Below are 24448 nucleotides of genomic sequence, written 5' to 3' on the forward strand. Positions count from 1 at the left end.
CGCCTGGTTGCTACTATGCTTACTTGTTTGCAACTTTTTAGTCATTTGAGAGCATTACTGCGTAATGCTAGAGACAGTAGACTCAAGTCTAGTCCTTCTTTGTACTCCTGCTGCTGTCACTTTGAAGAGATAGTGGTGGATTGATACGTTGAGTATATTATTTCTTACTTGTTATAGGACATTTGTTAGTCGTCTGCAATCATGATGACGGACTGTGTCTGTCACGCGAGGTCTCGTGCTGCTGACTGATTGCAGTCGTAGTAGAACCTTTTTGTTGTTGGTGTAGTTAGTGAATTACCTAACTGTCCTATTAGACGGTCTGCAAATCCTGCAATACTGTACTACTATCCTCCTAGTTGACCAGATCAGATGCAATTGTTGGTAATTTGTTTCCCCGACATAATTTTAGATTGTGTTCAAAGAAATCAAATTTTTCCTAAAATCCATGTTGTGTTTCTTTATTTCATGTTCACCAGCAACTCCAAGGGGCAAGGCGCCGGTGGCGACTGAGACTCCGGTGGCAGAAGGTGGACAGGAGCAGTCCCTTGCAGGCTCTTCTGCTGGCCCCAGTAAGTTGTTCGATTGTTATATTAATACTTATACTTCCCTAACTTTTTCAGCTTCTATTCATTACAAACTGGTTCCTAATAATTCTATGTTTTGCAAAATAGTCTTTGATCTTCTTCTAATGTAGACTACTTTCTACATTCTTGTCCTGCCTCTACCATCACTCTCTGTGCTACAACTATTTACAATTATGAGTCGGTCTGTGTAGGTAGCTAAGCTTGCCCATTCGGCAAACGGTGTGAAACAAAACTCTGATACGGCAATAGCTCTAGGCACTGAGTGCAGTCCTCTGGGTTGCCCTTGCTGTCTATTACAGTCTTCTTAATGTAAGTGCTTTGACAATTTCCAACAACAAAATGTCATTGTTTACACCAAGTAAAAGGTAGCAGTTGCCTTTTTGATTTGAGAGGAGCACATCCCATACTGCTAGTGTTTCAGGGACTATTCTGCACACAAAGAAGTATGGACAAGATAATTAGGACATTGTTGATGATAGGTGCAGTTCGACTTTCGACATACCTCAGTCCGAACAGAAGTTGAACTCCCAATCCCCTGACCGACTATCTAGAATGTCTGACCAATGATTTTACGACCCAGAAGAACAGAAGAAGACTACCTCCGAGTCCCGGCCTATCTGAGTCACTGAAACATGACTGCCAAGTGCAGTAGTTCAAACCTTTCCACTCACTCACTCGTAACCAAAAACCACACAGTGTTTGTTAGTTTTAAAGTTTTACTTTCAATTAAGAAATGAAAACATTATTTCTTTATTTTTAATAGCGTAGTATTCTGAATGATGAAGATGACGTTAAAGTTGAAACAACATTCCCATGAATGAAATTAGTATGACTCAAACTTAATAATAGTTAACAGACACATGAAATTATTAAAATAACTGTGCGGGAGCCCCCACCTTCTTTAAAGTACTTAAAGTACTGCTGGTGATGACTTAGTAGTAGTTGGTGAATCGTCTGGCAGAAGGGCAATGGAATCTTCTTTCTGTAATGAGAAAAATTGTGCACGTTAAGCAAGCATTCATCAGTTGTCATAAGAAGGAAGTGTAGCATTTAATTGAATAAGCATATAAAAGGTTAACATCCTCCCCAAAACCGTTACTTTTTTTCAATCCCAGTAATAAAAAATGTGTTATGGAACATTTTCTTCCATTACAAGACAAAATAGGGGGTTGTGTATGGCATCTGAAAATATGACATGTTTTTCCTAGACGTCACAACATCTGATGCGGCACAGATGATCGCCAGTGCCGGGGCCAGCAGTGCGGAGGGGTCCATTCTGGATGCGGCGGCGCCAACAGGAGGAGCTGGGGGGGAAGTCTCAGCGGCGGCGGACGGTGGTAAGTTATTATACTCCTTACTTATTGAAATTTTTTTGAGTAGGCTCGGAAAGGAGTGTATGATGTACTGTACAGTAGTACACAGTACAATAGTATAAGTACACTGTACTGTCAAGAACATTTACTAATTTAGAACTATTTTTTGGGCTATCACGGAGAAGACAGTCAACCTTGACTTTTAATAGCATAAGCGGCGGTACTTCTCTGGTAACCAATGGCCCCCTCTATTTCACTTCAACTCAACTGGCAAATTTTTATTGTGAAGCCAAGTCATATCAGATGAAGTTTAGGGATGTGAAGAACGAAAAGTTAAAGAAGGGTGATACGAAGGACAAGCGAGTCTTAATATTTATGACTGTAAAGAATGGTTTTGTTGAATGCAATTCAAAATAAGAAGACAGCGGTTTCCAAAATATAATGAAAAGGGTGTTAGTTGGTTTTTGACAAAAAGACATTTTGGTACATTTGAGACATTAAGAAGAATCATAGACGTACTTTGGAAGCCTGGATGTTATCTTCTTTATCCTCCTCGTCGATAGCAGAGGTGTATGATGTAGTAGAGCAGACGCTGAGTGGATAAAGTATGGTCAGTGGCAGTGCCACTCCTATAGAAAAGTAAGACATTCAGATCCCCACTTGCATGTACTGCTTAAAGTACTGCGAGTCTGCATCATCATGGCCTGTGTCTGTATTTCTTGGGTGAAAGCTGAGTGAGCTGCCATTATGGCGGCTACCACAAGTTCACGTACCAGTAATTTATTTTGCAACACAAGAGAAAAAAAGTAAAAAAGGCCTTTTTTTAGTACTCTCCGACTATGTATGTAGTAGTGAGTCCACCCATAGTGCTGCTAGTGGAATTCCTGAAACTCCCAGTAATGTCACAGTCTTACAAAGACGGCAAAAAGATACATGCCAAAATGTTATACTGTTACAACAGGTATCTGTGCACACGTCGACTTTTACAGAGTAAATGCTGTAGGTAATCAAACAACACCACCAATAGACAAACAATGTGGAAGTAGTCTTGATAGAAGTTTTTCTTCAATTCAGATTTTATCCACCACGCCCAGCCAACACGTGTTTCATCAGGGCTAGTACCCCACAACTTCATCAGGGCTCCCGCGGGCAGCGGTTCCAAAGGTATTGCCACAATGGCTATGTGCTCTCAGCCTCTTCTAATTCCGACCAGGCTGCCGGGTAGTGTGGAGGCTCTCGCTGATTCGTCTCAGCCGTCTCAGTGTAGCCTAAGCAGTGCCAACGTAAGGTAAGCATTAAGCACTTGATTGTTTACGTCCTGTAGGAGGAGGATGTTCTTATCAATCCACGATGGCGCACATGAACTTCGGATTGCGTTGACCTTATCCTCCCCAGCAAGTGTGTGGAATTTATTGTTGTTGTCAGTCACACCTCAATGAAATACCACACAGCCCGGAGGAAGAGGGTTAGGGTTTGAAAATTGGATGGGAATGGGGGTTTTGGGAAAGTTTGGTAGAGAGGAAAAAAACACAGCAGTCAAACAACAACTGAAGAGAAACAAATCTTTGGATTAGAAGATATTGATAAATCTTTAAAGGGGCATAAGGGAAGTGCACTACTGCATGCCAGAAGTTGTTTACTAAATGGATGGTTAGGTTACTGAAAAGTAGTACTACGACTTACTGCAACTTACTAGTAACTAAGAAGAAACAAGTTGACAGTACAGGGCTGCAGTCATTACGCAATTTCACCTGCCTCTCTGCCCTCAGAGAGAATAAACACTTAGAAAATTAAATTAGTGTTAAACATAGCAAAGACGCATCAAATAGCTGGAGGGATGAATTTGAAGCAGAGATCAAACAAACGAACAGAGTCACACTCGTAGAAGTAAGTTCAAGTTCACAAGAATATAATTTCAAAGATAAGGAGAATTGTGGATACTGTTACTGTTTTTTGTAGTTGTCCCGTTGAATTTGTGAAGTTGATGCATCCAGCCATTCCTCTTATTCGCGGTACTCCTTCATTCCATCGGATGCTACGTCGATCAATCTTGGTGACCAGACACACTGTCCACTGCCTGCCTGATGCGGATTTGCGGATCGCTAATTGTAAGCCTGAGTAGTACATCGATGGCACAGGGTAAAAGCCTGCCAGTAATTGATGATGGAAAAACACAACAGTAAGTGTTAAAGACACCTCGGAGGAAAAAATATGTAAGGCACGCTGTGTAGTGCAAAAATGATACTGTCACTTTCAGAGATGACAATCCCCAAAACCTAGAACACCCCACATTACCCTCCCAAAAACGTGCAGAATACTGCTGCTACCCCTCAGAGGCCTAATTTCAAATCGTGTCAAAACGCACTCAGAAAGTATGCCCAAAACCCCCCTTTCCCACCATGGATTTTCTACAAACCACTTGCAATCAAAATTAGACATTCCAACAAGTGTTCCAAGACCCCACCCAGTCGTAAAAATGTAAAACCCCTGCCCAAACACATTCAATACATTACTGCTAACCCTAACAAGCCCTAAGTTAAGAATAGTGGCAAACGCTGTCTTTAACTAGGCGAAATCCCCCCTTTCCCAACATGGATTTTCTTCAAACCACTTGCAACCAAAATTACACATTCTCACGAGTGCTCTAAGATCCCAGAACCCAGTTGAAAAAATCTAGAACACCCCCAAACACATGCAATACTGCTGCTAACCCTAACGAGCCCTAAGTTAAAAAAAGTGCCAAAAACGCTTTTCAACATGGATTTTCTCCAAACCACTTTTATCCGTTATTAGACCTTCCAAGCAATGCCCGAAGACCCGCCAATCTACCCGCAAAAAGCAGAACACCCCCAAACAGGCAAAAAGCAAAAATGGAAAATCTCATACTTGTATATTTTCGGCCTTCTTTCAATTCTGTCCAAACGCGCTGTGCAGCTAGGTCATAACTCCACTTTTCCACCATGTATTTCCTGAAAAACAATTGCAATCAAAATTAGACTGTGCCAGCAGTGCTCCAAGACCCCAAAACCCACCCCCAATCACCAGGAACCCCCCAAACACCACCCCAAAGACAAGCAAGTGAGCAAAAACGCAAAAACATTTTCACCTCCGATTTTCTCCAAACCACTTTTATCCGGTATTAGACCATCACAGCAATGCCCTCAGACCCGTCAACCCAGGCGGAAACAAGTTTAACCCCCCTAAACAGCCAAAAAGCAAAAACAGAAAAATGGTCACAGACAAATTTCCCACATCACTCCGTGCGCGCTCTGCAGCTAGGCCCTAACTCCCCTCTGCCACCATGGATTTTCCCCAAACCACTTGCAATCAAAAGTATCCATACCCAGCATTGCTCTAAGACCCCCCAACCACCCCTCCCAATCACCAGGAACCCCCCCAAGCAGGTCCCCAAAAACACTAAAGTGAGCAAAATTCCTGAAAATGGAAAAACTTTTTCACCTCCGATTTGGTCCAAAATACTTGATTCCGATATTAGACCTTCCGAGCTATGCCCCCTGACCCCTGCAGCCACCCACCCAAAAGCAGAACACCCCCAAACAGGCAAAAAGCAAAAATGGGCCTACCTTCAATTCAATCCAAATACGCTGTGCAGCTAGGTCATAACTCCACTTTTCCACCATGGATTTCCTGAAAAACAAATGCAATCAACATTAGACTGTGCCAGCAGTGCTCCCAGACCTCAAAACTCACCCACAAAAACCTAAAAGCCCCCCAAACAGCACCCCAAAGACAGGCAAGTGAGCAAAAACGCAAAAACCTTTTCACCTCCAATTTTCTCCGAAACACTTTTATCCGGTATTAGACCTTCCCAGCAATGCCCCCAGACCCGTCGACCCAGGCGAAAACAAGTAGAAGACCCCCAAACAGCCCAAAAAAAAAAAAAAAATGGGCACTTAGAATTATTTTGGCCTCATTCCAAAATCACTCCATGCGAGCTCTGCAGCTAGGCCCTAACTCCCCTTTGCCACAATGGATTTACTTCAAACCTCTTGCAATCAAAAGTATCCATACCCAGCGTTGCTCCAAGACCCCAAAACCCACCCACAAAAACCAGGAACCCCCCCAAACAGCACCCCGAAAACGCTAAAGTGAGCGAAATTACTGAAAATGGAAAATCTTTTTCACCTCCGATTCACTCCAAACCACTTTTATGCGGTATTAGACCTTCACAGCAATGCCCCCAGTATGTCAACCCAGGCAGAAACAAGTTTAACACCCCCAAACAGGCAAAAAGCAAAAGTACAAAAACGGGGACTTAGAAATATTTTGCCCTACTTCCAAAATCACTCCGTGTGTGCTCTGCAGCTAGGCCCTAACTCCCCTTTGCCACTATGGATTTTCTATAAACCCCTTGCAATCAAAAGTATCCATACCCAGAGTTGCTCCAAGACCCCAAAACCCACCCACAAACACTAGGAACCCCCCAAATAGCCCCCCGAATACACTAAAGTGAGCGAACTTCCTGAAAATGGAAAAACTTTTTCACCTCCGATTTTCTCCAAACCACTTTTATCCAGTATTAGACCATCACAGCAATGCCCCCAGACCCGTTAACCCAGGCGGAAACAAGTTTAACCCCCCAAACAGCCAAAAAGCAAAAACAGAAAAATGGTCACAGACAAATTTCTGCAAATTTCCCACATCACTCCGTGCGCGCTCTGCAGCTAGGCCCTAACTCCCCTTTGCCACCATGGATTTTCTCCAAACCACTTGCAATCAAAAGTATCCATACCCAGAGTTGCTCCAAGACCCCCCAACCCCCCCTCCCAATCACCAGGAACCCCCCCAAGCAGGTCCCCAAAAACGCTAGAGTAAGCAAAATTCCTGAAAATGGAAAAACGTTATCACCTCCGATTTGGTCCAAAATAATTGATAACGATATTAGACCTTCCAAGCTATGCCCCCAGACCCCTGCAGCCACCCACCCAAAAGCAGAACACCCCCAAACAGGCAAAAAGCAAAAATGGGCCTAACTTCAATTCAGTCCAAATACGCTGTGCAGCTAGGTCATAACTTCACTTTTCCACCATGGATTTCCTGAAAAACAAATGCAATCAACATTAGACTGTGCCAGCAGTGCTCCCAGACCCCAAAACCCACCCACAAATACCTAAAAGCCCCCCAAACAGCACCCCAAAGACAGGCAAGTGAGCAAAAACGCAAAACCTTTTTCACCTCCGAATTGGTTCAAAACACTTGATTCCGATATTACACCTTCCGAGCAATGCCCCAAGACTCCTGCAGCCACCCACCCAAGAGCAGAACACCCCAAACAGGCAAAAAGCAAAAATGGGCCTACCTTCTATTCAGTCCAAATATGCTCTGCAGCTAGGCCCTAACTCTCCTTTTCCACCATGATTGCATGAAAAACAAATGCAATCAACATTAGACTGTGCAAGCACTGCTCCCAGACCCCAAAACCCACCCACAGAAACCTAGAAGCCCCCCAAACAGCCTCCCAAAAACATGCAATACTGGTATCTTCAAAACATGGCAAATTGCGCTGTTTACAAAACATTGCTGTTTTCAGCGATTCACAAGAATCTCAGCAAGGCAGAACAAAATCGAACCACTGCGCTCTTTGAAGAAGAAGAAGAAGAAGGAAGGTCTACGACTAGTTTTCACTTAGTTTTCACCCAAACACACGCGCCTGCAAAACACCCAATAAGGCCAAAATTCTGCCAATTCTGGAGCAAAGAACACCATGCACCCCCAGCAACAACACCCAAGGCCCACCACAAAGGAAACTCTACACAAGGTTATGTATAAAAATAGCCTTTGTATTACACCAAAACACATTAGATATAAACACACACTTCACAATGTGCCAACAGGCGCGGGCAGAATTTACAGGGGATATGTACAAGACAGGGCCACCTGTACCACTGTCAGGAATCAGCACTTTTATAACTAGAAATACTGTTAGAATTAGCACTTAGAACATAGAGTATAAATCACTTTAGCACACAACCAGTAACTACTGGTAACCGGTAAGTACCACCTATGCAACCCTAACCATCCTTAGGAGAATATTACGCAGGGAACCAGGACCTCACAGGGATTACCTGTGGTAGGAGAAAACAACCAACTAAATATGACCATACATTTAGGGGTATAGGCTTGGGAACAAAACACATGATACATAAACATACATTCAGCGGTGTAAGAACAAGGCACATGATGCATAAAACACATTCAGAGGTGCAGCACAGGAGAATTCGCAGAAATTACCTTAGCACAGAACTTACATCAAAGTCCAGGTTGCGCCAGAGCACCAAAAACTAAACGTAGCAGTTGCCCACTACTTGCTGGGCAGCTGAGGACAGGGACAGAACAGGGCCTAAACGCTGAGGGAAATGAATAGGGGGAGTCTGGAGGAGGAGTATAAAGGAGCATGATTGAGTTGTGAACTTGTGAACCTCAGGAATGCAGACTGAGGCACCTTCAAATCAATAAGGAATATAAGATGAAGACAGTGCTGCTGATGGACTTGTTGTGATTAGGTGATTATAGTTTTGTTGTGGTCAAATTTGTAAAACAAAGAAAGACACACCGGAATAAAAGTGAATTAGGACGAAAAAAAGGAAGTCGTTTTCAGGGCTCGGTGTCAGGGAAGTAGAGCTTGTCCTCCAACTCCATGATTTGAGACGGGAGTAGGTCAGGTAACAGAGAAGAACTTCAGTCACCTAAGTAAGTGTCCTCTTCTTCCTGCGTGTATTCACATACTTTGTAATCTGGTGGTATCAAGTGCTGATTAATTTTGATCAGTGTTAACCTCTCCACATTTTTGGCCGAGAGCCGGGACCTTTTTGAAGTTACAATGGCACCAGCAGCACTGAAAACAAGTTCAGAAGACACGCTTGCGAGTGGGCAAGACAAATATTTAGAGCCAGGTTGGCGATCAGTGGCCATAGAGCCATTTTCCTGTACCAATGCAGCAATGGGTTCGTATGAACAAAGACCTGTGTTGGCTCATCCAGATAGGCTTGCACCATCAACTCAAGGTTCTCCATAGTTGCTCCACTTCGCGTATCATCTGTGGCCTTCTCAGCACTGGAACGAACAAACCTTTGATGTGTTAGCCAATCCGCTTCTGACAATATTAAGTCTGGGCCTGATGCATGTGAGGATGATGATAGGGTTGCTGCTGGTGTCGTTAATGGCTGTGAGGTAAAGTGACTTCCTTCGGCCACAGATTCAGAAGTCGAACTTGATGCTGGATCGCCTGTTGATTCAGTTGGACTTCTGACGGCTCCTTGAATTCTCTGACGATCTTTTTCGAACCGTCTGGCTGACACATCTATCCAATGTTTGTACTTTGAAACATCTGCCCCATCAAAAGGAATGAATGCTTTGCTGGCCACTGCCTTTTTGTACCGTGGATCCAGAATAGTGGCAGAAATGTAATGTTGTTCTGTATGTATCTTTTGAAGCCTTTCATTAGCAACTAGGCGGCTTAATAAGTTCTCCGCCAACAGATATGCAGCTTGCTTTCCACCATCATCTCTCAATGTTGAAAACACCGCCTTCAGTCGGTGCTCTAGCATGCACAACAATAGGATAGCTTTGCTCAAAGAACAGTCCTCCCTGCTGACTTCACGCGTGAAGACCTCCAAAGGACGAAGCATGTCTGTCAGGCTTTTAACTAGCTGCCATTCCTCCAACTCTAGCCTCAGGTCAATAGAACCTACTGTAAAGATATAGTCATTGATTACCATGCACTGCTCATACAGACGGTCAAGCATGTAAAAGGTTGAGTTCCAACGTGTTGCCACCTCCTAGATGAGTCCTTTGACTGGCACTTTACGTACATGTTGAATGCTCCTCAGCTGCTTCCGGGCCTTAAAAGAATGGCTAAAATGTGTGCAAATTCTTTGGCACATAGACAGTAACTTCTTGACTTGGGGTTCAGTTTTAAAGAAATCTTGAACAACCAGGTTTATACAGTCCGCAAAACACGGCACTCTGAAATAGTCACCTGTCAGGAATTGCGTAAGTGCGCCTACAGAACTACAACTCCCATTAAGCTAGGTGTGGAAACAGAGTCTATATATTTATGTTGTCCACTAGAGGGCGTTGTAATTGATTACTCTTTGGAACCTGAAAGAGAGTGTGGTCGAGTTCCCTGTTTGGGAGCGTTATCCAGGATCAGAGATTGGAAACCTGAATGTTTGCTGGAGTTTCTGGGAGGCGAGAACCTTACGTTTGCCAAACAGACTTGGGGAAGGCTTTCCCTTTGTTCTTTCTTTCCGCGAGCGGCTGCCGCGAGGAGAGGAATGCGCGTCTCCGAGGAGAAGCTTAGTTGGAGTAAACTGCTGCCAAAAGAAGGCGTTCCTGTGTTCTTCTGAGATTTCCCGTTCGCGAGCGGCTGCCGCGAGGGAAGATCCCCGGTTTTGGTGTCCGACCTGAGGGGCGCTTTAATTCGAACTTTGTTGTTGCCAGAAAGGATATCTGCTTCGAGAAATTGTACTGTGCCTTGTTCCTTATCGCGAGTGGCTGCCGCGAGGAGTGAAGCAGCTGATACTGTGGCAAAACCTGGGTTGCTGGAAAACGAGAAAACTCGCGCAACCAAATCTATGAACCATACGAAACTTATTTAAGGGAAGCTGGTAAGCCTCGGATGAGGAAGCATTGTTTCATTTCTATTTTTGTTAGTATTCCATTATTAGTTGGGCCCAGCTAGGAATACTAATTCGAACACTATTTTTTGTCCTTGGATGAACTGGAAGTGCTTGCAAAGATACTATCACGAATTCCTGATCTTCAGTGTTTGGAACTGAGCTTTTGGCAGTATCATAAACTATATCCACTGGGTTACTGGAGAGAACTATTATATACTCAAGGGAAGCATAATAAGGGTATGTGTGTGGAAGGATTGGCCTTTTGAAAGTTTGCTGAAGGTTGTTGAACAAACAGTAATACGTGGTTTTCTTACAGGCAGCACTCTGGTATAGAGAAGTATCTATGGTTTAGAGGAAAAGAGGTCCCCTCCTGATTTATGTGGTATGTATCGTTCCATTAGCGAGACTTGAATGAGAGTAGTCAGAATTGATGTGATAATCCTCTTTTCTTGTCATTTCAGCTGTCCCATCCGTTCCAGACCCCTTCCTTACCTTCCCTGATTTATCCCTCGCTTGATTACCTCTACGCTCTGTGTTATCTGTACAGTCAGAGTGTGGGGAAATCAGGAGGTGGACCCCTTTCGGCATCACCCTGATCCTGAGGTTTCCAGAATCGTGACAGAATCAATCACCCAAGAAAATACTGAACCTCCCGGTCAGGGTGTGCTGAAAGATGACCACACTTGAAGAAGTGATGCAGGCCCTAGTTCTTGTTCAGCAGGAGTTGGTGAATTCTCGTGCAGAAACTACTGCTCTTAAGGAAAGGTTTGATAGGCAGGCCAGAAACCCTTTTGATGCTTCTGCAGGTGTACCCCAAATACAGGTTACTGTGCCCCCGCCGATACCACTGGCTAGTCCGGAGAGATATGCAGGGGACCCTCTTAAGATACAGACATTTTTGACGCAGATCACCTTGCATTTTTCGTGTAGGCCGGCTTCTTTCCCTACCAATCACTCCAGGGTGGCTTTTGCGATATCTTATCTGACGGGAGAGGCCGCAGACTGGGCAGTCCCTTTAGTGCGCAAAGATGATCCTTTGTTGACGGATTGGGCGGCATTCCGGAGGGAATTTGAGAGGGTATTTGATAGAAGGGCTACCACCCTTAGTGCAGATCGCGATTTATTGGGGTTACGTCAAGGGAGAAAGCATTTAATAACCTATATGACGACCTTCAATAGATTGGTGGGGGAAACAGCATGGCCTGAAGAGAAAAGAATGGCACTATACTATCAGGGGTTGAATGACGACATGAAAGACGTCCTGGCACAGATTGATCCCCAGCCCACGAGTTGTTTAGGATTGATCAATCTTACCTTGAGGTTGGATCACCGTCTTTCTGAGAGGGGAGTTGAACGAAAAAGAGGTGGTCGATCATGGAGTGGGTTTGAGGTAGAGAGTGTTACCCATAAGAAAGATTCAGGACCTGAGGCTATGGAGATAGGGGCTGTTCGTCCTCCGTTGACCAAGGCCGAAAGAGAGAACAGACGTGCCCTAGGTTTGTGCATGTATTGCGGCAAAAAAGGGCACTATGTGAGAGATTGTCCTGCAAAACCCCAAACAAGGGGTTTGTTTTTTCCTGCCAAAAAGATGGTGGCAGTAGTAGCGGAAAACACTTATGCTTTACAGGAGGCAGGCGAGGGGGCTGAGAGTATGCCTACACCCCCTAAGGAATGGAGAATACCGTCCTTGGGAGTAGTGGATAGAATGGAAGCTGTGTCTCATGTAATTTTGCCCATGTATCTGGGGTCAGGACAGCATAAAGTTTCCGTGAACACTATGGTGGATTCTGGGGCTACGGGGAACTTTATAGACTATGGTTTGGTGCAGAAGCTAGGTTTAAAGAAAGTTCCCACTCACCTACCAGAGCTGGTGTTGGCGGTGGATGGCACCCGACTTAAATCAGGCCCCATTGTAGAACACACGGAAGCGTTAGAATTGACTCTTTGTGGACAGCCCTGGGATCATGTAGAATACATTGTGCTGAATATGATTGAGGCTCCTCAATATGAAATAATCCTGGGGATGCCGTGGTTGTGGCAACACAATCCTTTGATGGATTGGAAGTTAAAAACTATCCAGTTCATTTCGGAGTTTTGTGTATCCGAATGTTTGCATGAGAATGGGGCGTCACCTACACTATCCTTGGAACAGGTTTTTCAGGTGGCCACTGCAGCGGAGAAAGCGGTGGCTTTGCCAGTCGAATACCATCAGTATCGAGCAGTGTTCAGCAAAGTGGAGGCTGAAAAGCTTCCACCTCATCACGACTATGATTGTCGAATAGACTTGGTGGAAGGTTCCAAGATTCCTACTTGTGCGTTGTCTGATTCTGAGACGAGATATTTAAAGGAGTATTTAGAACATCTGTGTTCGTTGGGGTTCATAAGACCATCACGTTCCCCAGCGGCATCGCCCCTTTTCTTTATCTCTAAAGCCAACGGTGAGCTGCGCGCTTGCATCGATTTTAGGCAGCTGAATAAGATCACGATTAAAAATCGTTATCCTCTTCCACTCATACCCGTCCTGTTAGACCAGGTGAAGGAGGCCAACATATACACCCGGTTGGACCTGCGAGGGGCGTACCACCTGGTACGGATTCAGGCCGGAGATGAGTGGAAGACGGCGTTTAAAACGCGCTTTGGGTTGTTTGAGTATTTGGTGATGCCGTTCGGGCTTTGCAATGCCCCTGCGGCGTTTCAGTTCTTTCTTAATGACATCATGAAAGAGTACATTGACCGTTTTGTCATCATCTATATTGATGACATCTTGATTTATTCAGATAATCCATCCCAGCATGTCAGTCAGGTTATGTTGATCCTCCAGAAACTACAGGAACACTGCTTATACTGTAAACTCAGTAAGTGTGAGTTCGGAGTGACTGAAGTGGAGTTTTTGGGTGTGATCTTGAATCCTCAGGGTTTTCGGATGGCAGATAGAAAAGTGAAGGCAGTGCAAGAATGGCCTGTTCTTAGGAGTGTGAAGGATGTACAATGCTTCCTAGGTTTCTCCAATTACTATCGGAGATGTATTGCCCATTTTTCACAGCTAGCCTCTCCAGTAACCGGTTGTTAAGAAAGGGTGTTACCTTCTGCTGGACCTCGGAAGCAGGAGAGGCATTCGAACAGCTTAAAAAGGCCTTCTGTTCTGCACCTATCTTGAGACATCCACAACCTGATGTTCCTTTTGTAGTAGAAGCTGATGCTTCGGACATCGCCATTGGTGCAGTTCTGTCGCAAAGAGATAAATCCACAGGTCAGCTGCACCCTGTTGCCTTTTTGTCCAAAAAATTGAATCCTGCAGAGGTGAACTATACAGTGGCAGAAAAAGAACTACTGGCCGTAAAGAGAGCCTTTCAGGAGTGGAGGCCTTACTTGTGGGGGGGTCAACATCCGGTTACCGTGTTCTCTGATCACAGAAATCTGCAATTTATGAAGACTGCTAGGCACCTTTCGCAACGTCAAATGCGTTGGATGTTGTTCTTCGCAGAGTATGATTTTACTATTACTTTTCGTCCTGGGGCAGACAACAGAAAGGCAGACTCGTTGTCCCGCCGATTGGATCCCGGAGCATCGTCAAAGGGAGAACAGTTGTCGATCCTACCTCCCGAGAGGGTGGTGTGCGCTACTACGGTTGAGATGTTTATTGAAGCTGTCCGGAGACAACGTTCCGCATCTCAATGGCAGGTTTGGGCTGGAAAAGAAAAACAACGTACTCTGAAACATGGATTGCCAATGCGGAATAACGCCTTGTTTCTTCCCACGCATGAATTGCGTCTGATGGCCTTTAATTGGTGTCATAACACCATGGTGGCAGGTCATCCGGGACATACGAAAACCCTACAGGCGCTACAAAGACAATTCTGGTGGGAAGGAATGATGACTGATGTAAAGACTTGGATTGGGCAGTGTGAGATTTGTGCAAGAGCTAAGAGTGAACAAACCAGGAGTAAGGGGTTGTTGATGCCACTACCTACCCCCTCTAGACCTTGGCAAGTGTTAAGCATGGATTTCGTGCTGGGACTACCGCTGGATATGGGTTGTGATGCTATCCTGGTAGTGGTGGATAGCCTGACCAAAATGGGACATTTTATTCCATGTCGTAATCTCCCTACAGCGGCTCAAACAGCGCAGTTGTTGTTGACTGAAGTGGTACGGTTGCACGGAATCCCCAAAGTCATCATTTCGGATCGTGGACCGCAGTTTGTCGCAAGGTTCTGGCATACATGGTGCAAGGCTCTACAAGTGACGGATGCCTTGTCTACGAGTTTTCATCCCCAGTCTGATGGCCAAACAGAGAGGCTAAACCAAACACTTAAAAAATATCTGAGATGCTACGCCGAAGAGGCTAAGGATTCCTGGGTCTCCTTGTTGTGGTTAGCCGAAATGTCCTACAACAACGCATGGCATAGTTCTACGGGGGAATCCCCTTTTCGGGCCAACACGGGTTATCATGCTGACATCTTGCCTGTTACTATCCCTAGCGATGTGCATAACCATCCTACTGTTGCCGCCAGGATGAAGGCTTTGTTGAAGATCCATCGCCGAGTCCAACAGCACTTGGAAAGGGCTAAAACCTCGTATAAGAAGTGGGAAGATCGACGTCGTCAGGAGGGTCCAGAATACAAGGTGGGGGATAAGGTGTGGCTGTCGGCAAAAAACATTCGTTTCCGCTACCGCAGTATCTTCCATCCTCGTTTCATCGGACCATATGAAGTACTGCGTGTGGTGAATCCTGTGGCATTTAAACTGAAGTTGCCAGCCTCCTTACGAATACATCCGGTATTCCATTGCAGTTTATTGAAACCCGCCAAAACTGGGAGGCGTCAAGCGGTCCCTCCAGTGATGAGAGACGGCCAGTTGGAGTATGAGGTGCGTCGTATCCTGGATTCCAAATACCAACGAGGGAAGCTGTGGTATTTAATATCATGGAAAGGATACGATTCGGAGGATGACTCCTGGGAACCCTGTACTGAAGTGCATGCCCCTCTTGCGGTTCGAAGATTTCATGCCCAGAATCCAGGGAAGCCTGGTGCTAGAAGGCGCCGTTAAGGAGGGCATACTGTCAGGAATTGCGTAAGTGCGCCTACAGAACTACAACTCCCATAAAGCTAGGTGTGGAAACAGAGTCTATATATTTATGTTGTCCACTAGAGGGCGTTGTAATTGATTACTCTTTGGAACCTGAAAGAGAGTGTGGTCGGGTTCCCTGTTTGGGAGCGTTATCCAGGATCAAAGATTGGAAACCTGAATGTTTGCTGGAGTTTCTGGGAGGCGAGAACCTTACGTTTGCCAAACAGACTTGGGGAAGGCTTTCCCTTTGTTCTTTCTTTCCGCGAGCGGCTGCCGCGAGGAGAGGAATGCGCGTCTCCGAGGAGAAGCTTAGTTGGAGTAAACTGCTGCCAAAAGAAGGCGTTCCTGTGTTCTTCTGAGATTTCCCGTTCGCGAGCGGCTGCCGCGAGGGAAGATCCCCGGTTTTGGTGTCCGACCTGAGGGGCGCTTTAATTCGAACTTTGTTGTTGCCAGAAAGGATATCTGCTTCGAGAAATTGTACTGTGCCTTGTTCCTTATCGCGAGTGGCTGCCGCGAGGAGTGAAGCAGCTGAAACTGTGGCAAAACCTGGGTTGCTGGAAAACGAGAAAACTCGCGCAACCAAATCTATGAACCATACGAAACTTATTTAAGGGAAGCTGGTAAGCCTCGGATGAGGAAGCATTGTTTCATTTCTATTTTTGTTAGTATTCCATTATTAGTTGGGCCCAGCTAGGAATACTAATTCAAACACTATTTTTTGTCTTTGGATGAACTGGAAGTGCTTGCAAAGATACTATCACGAATTCCTGATCTTCAGTGTTTGGAACTGAGGTTTTGGCAGTATCATAAACTATATCCACTGGGTTACTGGAGAGAACTATTATATACTCAAGGGAAGCATAATAAGGGTATGTGTGTGGAAGGATTGGCCTTTTGAAAGTTTGCTGAAGGTTGTTGAACAAACAGTAATACGTGGTTTTCTTACAGGCAGCACTCTGGTATAGAGAAGTATCTATGGTTTAGAGGAAAAGAGGTCCCCTCCTGATTTATGTGGTATGTATCGTTCCATTAGCGAGACTTGAATGAGAGTAGTCAGAATTGATGTGATAATCCTCTTTTCTTGTCATTTCAGCTGTCCCATCCGTTCCAGACCCCTTCCTTACCTTCCCTGATTTATCCCTCGCTTGATTACCTCTACGCTCTGTGTTATCTGTACAGTCAGAGTGTGGGGAAATCAGGAGGTGGACCCCTTTCGGCATCACCCTGATCCTGAGGTTTCCAGAATCGTGACATCACCATCCTGCATGGCCCTAACTATATTACTGCCATTATCTGTGGAAACATAACCAACTATGAGATTTCTTGGTTCCAGCCATTCAGAGACCTTACTTTTGAACTCATCCAAAATGTTTTTTGCAGTATGACTTTTCTCCATGGCAAACATGGCTAATGTTGCATGTTTCAAAGAAGCTTAAAAAACTGTGTCCAGGTCAGCAACTGCACTTGACTTGTCTCTAACCCCTGCAGAAGAGACCCAGTGTGCAGTGATGCACATGTAATCAAGTGCTTGGCAACTGGTCCACATGTCTGTTGTCAAGTGGATAGTGTTAACAGCACTCTTCTGCAAAGCTGCCCCAATCACCTCCAGCATATCTTAATGTAGTGCTGGAACCGCAACTCTGTCAAAATAGGACCGGCTAGGAACCTTCCATTTAGGGCAGACTGTTGCCACTAATTCTAGAAACCCCACTCCTTCCACGAAAGAAAAAGGGAGAAGGTCCAGCGCTAGCATTTTAGCCAGCTTTGCGTTATACAGACGTACCGTTGGGTGGTTGCTTTCAAATGGCACCTCCGACCAAAGCATGCTTCTAATGGTGGGCTGGATCATTTTACGTGATGATGATGATGAGGACCTCTTCAAACCAGTTAGGCCCATTGATGTAGTTTTCACATTGGTGTCTCTCCAACCCTCTTAGTGTGCCTCATAGATGTTGCAGGGGTAGAGGGTGTTGGCGATACCACTGCAGTGCTGCTGCCAGGGGTACTGGGTGTACAAGAAAAAATGTCTGTCGCTTCTTCACTCCCCCCCTGCACAATCAAATTCTCGTCATCATCAGATTCAATATCAAGGGATACATTTGGATTTATTTTTCTTTTGGCTTCCCCGATCTTCCTCTTCCCACTGGATAGGGTGGTGTAACTTGAGATGACCTCTCTGGCCTCCGGTACCATAGTTGGTACCAAGCTTACCCCGACTAACTGATGTTTTACAAATCGAACAAACAACCACGTTTTACGCCTTTGCGCTAACAGTAAAGAAGTCCCAAACTGTGGACTGGTGATGTGTGCTGGTGGTGGAGGTGCTACTTTGACTTTCAATGCCAGATGAAGTGGAGGATGGGCGTGGCTGAATTTGTTTCTGTTGTTCACTTACAGCACCACTACTTGAGGTCAAGCTGAATGGAGGTCCATGCCGGCCCTTCTGACTAAAAAAGATGGAAGCTGTAGGTCGTGTTGGTGTTGTAGTTAACGCTGGTGGTACCAGTGCTACGCCGCCCATATCCTGCTCAGCAGCCATCCGGGGTAGGGTTAAATGTCTGTCTGCTGCATGCCTGCTGGGGCTGGAGTTACGACTGTGATGACTGGGTCATCGTCAGACTGTTCATCAGCAGCAGAATATACCACTTCTTGTTCGTCGTCATCACCCATAAGTGGAAGCTTTGCAGGAGCCTTCCTTTTAGGCTTAGCTACCTTTGTCGGTTCATCATGGGGTGACTCACTCTCAGACTACATTGGTGGGTTCCAATCAACATCAGCATCATCAGAAGGAAGGGGGCTTGAAGAAGAACTTCTAGTATCCCTCCTTGATCTTTTTCTTGCTGGGGATCTGGAAGACAATGGAGAATCATCATCAGGAGGAGTGGCTTCGTCGGATACCTCCTCTTGAATAGCAATTTCCTGATGTGCCCCTACTTCTGGAGGAACAAACGTTGTAGGCAGTTGTGCCGCTCCATGAACCTCTAGTCGCACCTCTCCATGCACCTATCCATGAGCCTCTCCTTGCGGCTCTCCTTGCGGCTGTACTTGTGCCTCTCCTTGCGGCTGTACTTGCGGCTCTACTTGCGCCTCTCCTTGCGGCTGTACTTGCGCCTCTCCCTGCCCATGTACTTGCGCTTGTACTACTTGCACCGGTGTTTGTGGCTGTGGTTGTTGAACACTCGTCAGCTGAGTTACACCGGCGTTGATTGGATGGTACTTTCTTGTGATGAGCCAAGATCACTGGTCGATGGTGATTCAACAACCAAAGTGGCTGCCGCAGCAGCACTCTTGGTGGTCTTGGACCTAACTTGGCCTGTTGGCACTGAGCCTAATGAAGCGGAGGTGCTGCTTCCAGCTTGGTCCCCGGCGGACACCGCTGCTGCTGCAGGCATAGTTTTTTTCCCAAAAAAGGTGTCGGTGGGCACACCAGTCTCCTTGGTAGGTGGTGCCACTTGCTTCTTCTGCTCCTTCTTACTGGCAGTGACACTGGTGACTTTTTTCGCTGAGGCGCTACGGCCAACTTTCTTTAGGGCCATCTTCTTGAGATGTCAGAACAGCAGGCCGCAGTTGCATGAGTTGCAGAGTTGGCTTGTCTGTGGCCACACGTGACGTTGTGCTGCACACACTACTGCAGGACTTCCTCCTGGCACTGGTGGTTCTCTTGTGCACCTAAAAGCAATGGAAGCCAGTGGAACATCAGTTATACACCCCAAAAAGTCGAAAAACACTCAAAAATCCCCACAATCCCATGCCATCCATGCCTTCAATGATGTTTACTTTCAAGACACCCCAGAGAAAGACTAGGCTCATGCACCACTGAGTACCCCTGGGCATAATGGTTGAAAGCAAGTCAAACTGGGTGCAGGCCTGAGCACACTGCCTGGCTTGAAAATGGCCCCTTGACCCCCACCACATGGCCAGGCCCTGCTTGTCCCAGGTCTCAAAATGGCCCCACCCACATGGCCAGGCCCCAACACCACCCCAAAAAGTCGAAAAACCCTCAAAATTCACCACAATCCCATGCCATCCATGTCCTCAATGATGTTTTAATTCAAGACACCCCAGAGAAAGACTAGGCCCATGCACCACTGAGTACCCCTGGGCAAAATGGTCGAAAGCAAGGCAAACTGGGTGCAGGCCTGAGCACAATGCCTGGCTTAAAAATGGCCCCTTGACCCCCACCACATAGCCAGGCCCTGCCTATCCCAGGCCTCAAAAAGGCCCCCACCCACATGGCCAGGCCCCAACACCACCCCCAAAAGTTGAAAAACACAAAAAAATCACCACAATCCCATGCCATCCATGCCCTCAATGATGTTTAAATTCAAGACACCACAGAAAAAGACTAGGCCCATGCACCTCTGAGTACCCCTGGGCATAATGGTTGAAAGCAAGGCACACTGGGTGCAGGCCTGAGCACACTGCCTGGCTTCAAAATGGCCCCTTGACCCCTACCACATGGCCAGGCCCTGCCTGTCGCAGGCCTCGAAATGGACCCCACACACATGGCCAGGCCCCAACACCACCCCCAAATGTCGAAAAACACTCAAAAATCACCACAATCCCATGCCATCCATGCCCTCAATGATGTTTAAATTCAAGACACCCCAGAGAAAGACTAGGCCCATGCACCACTGAGTACCCCTGGGCATAATGGTCAAAAGCAAGGCAAACTGGGTGCAGGCCTGAGCACACTGCCTGGCTTAAAAATGGCCCCTTGACCCCCACCACATGGCCAGGCCTTGCCTGTCCCAGGCCTTAAAATGGCCCCTACCCACATGGCAAGGCCCCAACACCACCCCAAAAAGTTGAAAAACACTAAAGAATCACCGCAATCCCATGCCATCCATGCCCTCAATGATGTTTAAATTCAAGACAGACCAGAGAAAGACTAGGCCCATGCACCTCTGAGTACCCCTGGGCATAATTGTTGAAAGCAAGGCAAACTGGGTGCAGGCCTGAGCACACTGCCTGGCTTCAAAATGGCCCCTTGACCCCCACCACATGGCAAGGCCCTGCCTGTCCCAGGCCTCGAAATGGCCCCCACCCACATGGCCAGGCCCCAACACCACCCCCAAATGTCGAAAAACACTCAAAAATCACCGCAATCCCATGCCATCCATGCCCTCAATGATGTTTCAATTCAAGACACCCCAGAGAAAGACTAGGCCCATGCACCACTGAGTACCCCTGGGCATAATTGTTTAAAGCAAGGCAAACTGGGTGCAGGCCTGAGCACACTGCCTGCCTTCAAAATGGCCCCTTGACCCCCACCACATGGCCAGGCCCTGCCTGTACCAGGCCTCAAGATGGCCCCCACCCACATGGCCAGGCCCCAACAACACCCCCAAAAATCGAAAAACACTCAAAAATCACCACAATCCCATGCCATCCGTGCCCTCAATGATGTTTAAATTCAAGACACCCCAGAGAAAGGCTAGGTCCATGCACCACTAAGTAGCCCTTGGGCATAATGGTTGAAAGCAAGGCAAAGTGGGTGCAGCCCTGAGCACACAGCCTGCCTTCAAAATGGCCCCTTGACCCTCACCACATGGCCAGGCCCTGCCTGTACCAGGCCTCAAGATGGCCCCCACCCACATGGCCAGGCCCCAACAACACCCCAAAATATCAAAAAGCACTCAAGAATCACCACAATCCCATGCCATCCATGCCCTCAATGATGTTTAAATTCAAGACACCCCAGAGAAAGTCTAGGCCCATGCACCACTGAGTAGCCCTTGGGCATAATGGTTGAAAGCAAGGCCAAGTGGGTGCAGGCCTGAGCACACTGCCTGCCTTCAAAATGGCCCCTTGACACCCACCACATGGCCAGGCCCTGCCTGTACCAGCCCTCAAAATGGCCCCCACCCACATGGCCAGGCACCAACAACACCCCCAAAAATCGAAAAACACATAACAATCACCACAATCCAATGCCATCCATGCCCTCAATGATGTTTACATTTAAGACACCCCACAGAAAGACTTGGTCCATGCACCACTGAGTACCCCTGGGCCTACTTTCTAGTGAGGCTTTACAGGCACCCCAAAATTAAAACAAAAAACAACATATAACAGTGAGCTAAAATTCCATGACATAAATGAGAATTAAGTTTAAAAAAATCACAGAAACAGTTGTTTCATGCACCCATGACTAACCCTGTGCCTACTGGATACTGTGGCTAGCTACCCACCACAATATATATTTTCTTAAAGTTGTGAAAAAAGTTTTAGAACTGGAGTTGCCTCAACTGCAATGCCCCAAACAAACCACACCAACGTATTTGTAAAATCTCAAGTCCAAAAGTGATCCAAACTGCAAAGTCCAAAAAGTCCTCAAATACAAATATCCACCATCAGCCAGAAAAATGTAATCCTTTCAGCTCAACAGCCAAATGAAAAGTGATCAGAACATGGACAAAGCACTGGGAGGAGCCTGCTGGACAGGAACAGGAAGTTGGAGACTCTGGGGCACTTCCTCCCCCCCCAAAAAAAATGGACTCCAGCACCAAAAAGTGCAGCCAAATGTCAATCTGAGGAGTTATTCTGATCAAAATCATCATTTTCACAAGGTTTATGCTTCCTGCAGTGGATTTCTTGTACAGAATTGCAATTTTTGCAATTTTGGGATCGCGAGCTGTTCAAACCTACCGCTGGAAGTCAGCTGTGCGCCGTCGCAGGTCTTTATGACATACTGGCGTTGTCAAACTCTCGCCGTGCAAGATGGCAAGCCGCAATGACGTAATTGCGTTCGAAAAACTCTCGCACGATCACGCAGCAAGATCGAAAATGGCGCAGCACACGCAAAACCAGGAGAAAAACAACATGGCAGGCTCAGAGTCAACGCCGCGCGCGCGATATTGTATTTTTCAAGCGCGACCAAGCAAAATAATTCGCAGCTTGCGAATTTGCGGATTATTGGGTAAATTTGCGTGATTCGGGAATCGCGAAATCGTCAATAATCCGCAAATTCGCCCGCGAAACGGATTTTACCCCCACACTTACGTAAAAACGAATTTGAAGGGCGTAAGCCATAGCCATTACAATGCGTGTCCGTCAACACAAAGACATTATTAAGCATATGTGTTTATCATGCGTTAAAAATGCATAGTAGTTTTAAAAGCATGCGTGGTAAAGGCATGCTTGGTAAAGCTATATGCATGCTAACGGCTTCGTGGTGACGATCACGCGTGCTTATGACCGCATTGTAATGGCTGTTTCCCCCCAGGACACTGCAGCAACCGGATCTGGGCGTCGTGGACTCCAGGGCAGTAGGCGGAGGGCCACGCAGCTCCTCATACAATATAGAACTCTTTGTGGGGGGATTGTGTCCGTGGTTTGAGGGGCGTGATTGAGATCCACACATTTAATTTTGTAGTGGGGTAAGTTTTGCATGGGAAAATGTGGCATGAGGTTTGTAAATGTGGTACACATTGTTTCGTATTATTTTGATTTCTTTTGTAAGTTGTAGTCTATCCAGAGGAAATATAACTCAGTAGTCTTGAACATCTTACTATAGTATTTCAATATTATTTTTATTGTGGACCGTCATGCCCCCCCCCTAAAAAAATAAAAGAAGTATGTAGTTTTTTAATTAACTTTTATTAAAACAATATCTGTAAACAAAACTTAATTATAACTATTAGAAGCAACTAGAAAAATAACTTTAAAAAAATATTATAAACAAATTGTGAAATGGACTCTAAAAGATGTCCAATTGGTAATCTGCAAAACAAAAAAGAAAATTAGAGTTTCAAATTATGTAGATGTGAGTAAATAAGCTGAAGCATTACAAGTCAAGGTAACTACGGTTTTACATGTACAGTGTGCCTGGTACAATTCAATTCTGTTATAATTCCGCCTTTAAGTGGTGTCTGTATGGAAGTACCTACTGCGTTACTGACAGAAAAGTGGCACAACGGGATTGTAAAGATGCAGACTTATTTCTAATGCATTGCAATGAAGGGTTAAGATCTAGGCCTCTTTGCTTACCGTTGTATAAACACTGCTGCCAAACACTTCGGCCAGTTGAATTCACATCTTCTTTTGAACAATTCATCTACCTGTCCAAGCAGACAGCAGTGTCTATAAGTTTAAGAGAAAAGAGAAATGATGTCACAGAGAGTGAGAGAGAGAAAGAGAGAAAATAACATTAAAACTGTTTCGCAGAGTCTGGAGTTGACATTTTTGTGTCACTTTCCCCACGTTAAAAGTGTTAGAAAAGTGGTGTAATAAGTTTGTAGATCTGTTTGTCAGACTGTTGTAACCTATCTGTAGTCACTGCTCAGAGGAAATTATTCATTTTAGACAGAGAAGCTGCTGCACACTACGCATTCTCTGCTTTCAGAAATAAAGGTAACACTGCGGTTTTACGTGTGCAGTGTGCCTGGTACATTTCATTTGTTATAGTGGCGTGTTCAAGTGGTGTCTATATGGAAGTGCCAACTGCGTTACTGATGCAAAAGTGGCACACCGGGATTGTAAAGATGCAGACTTATTTCTAATTGTTTGCAATGAAGGCTTTGTAGATCTACGCCTCTGTGCTTACCGTTGTATAAACACTGCGGCCAAATGCTTCGGCCAGTTGAATTCACACATTGAGTTGGGCTGTTATTCTACATGTGTAAGTAAACAGCAGTGTCTATAAGTTTAAGAGAGAAAGAGAAATTATGTTACAGAGAGTGAGAGAGAGAAAGAGAGAGAAAAGAACATTAAAACTGTCTCGCAGAGTCTGGAGTTGACATTTTTCCTTGAAAAGTGAGAGGTAGATTTACAAGCTACTTGCGTCACTTTACCCATGTTAAAAGTGACTCAAAAGTGGTGTAATAAGCTTGTAGATCTG

Source organism: Lissotriton vulgaris, chromosome 9 (assembly GCF_964263255.1).
Source record: "Lissotriton vulgaris chromosome 9, aLisVul1.2, whole genome shotgun sequence".
Taxonomy (NCBI): domain Eukaryota; kingdom Metazoa; phylum Chordata; class Amphibia; order Caudata; family Salamandridae; genus Lissotriton; species Lissotriton vulgaris.